The following is a 607-nucleotide window of genomic DNA, read 5'->3' as shown; positions in this document are numbered from 1 at the left end:
AGCCCGTCCCGCAGGAGCTGCAGCCGCAGCAGCTACAGCAGCAGCAGCAGCAGCAGCAGCTCCTGCAACAGGAGCAGTTGCAGCAGCAGCAGCTTCTGCAGCAGCAACAGCAGTTTGTTCCCCAGCCGATAGCGCCGGGATACCAGCCGCTGCCTGCAGCAGCAGCAACAGCAGCAGCAGCATCAGCAGCTGTTGCTGCGCTCGCTGCAGCACCCACGGAGCCCTCGCCGCTCCACAGCAGCAGCAGCAAAAAGCAGCAGCAGCGACCCCGGAAGCGAAATGACCGGCGCCGCCAGCCGCAGCACCCAGTAAAGCAGCAGCAGCAGCAACGGCAGCAGCAGCAGGAAGACATCGATCCCTGGGGCCCTGCAGCCCCAGGAGAATCAGCAGCAGCAGCAGACGCTGCTGCTGAGGTAGGTGCTGCTGCTCTCCCCGAGCAGCAGCAGCAGCAGCAGCAGCAGCAAAGACAGTGGCATGACTCGAGCACCAGCCAGCTCCCCAGTGCTGCGCCTGAGAGCGAGTCTCCCCGACCTTCGCAGCAGCAAGAGCAGCAGGAGCAGCAGCAGCAGCAGCAGCAGCAGAGGTTGTACAGCCGTGAAGACACGGG

The sequence above is a fragment of the Eimeria tenella genome, genomic scaffold (assembly GCF_000499545.2).
Source record: "Eimeria tenella Houghton genomic scaffold, Eth_scaff3345, whole genome shotgun sequence".
Taxonomy (NCBI): domain Eukaryota; phylum Apicomplexa; class Conoidasida; order Eucoccidiorida; family Eimeriidae; genus Eimeria; species Eimeria tenella.
This window is presented reverse-complemented; position numbering follows the sequence as displayed.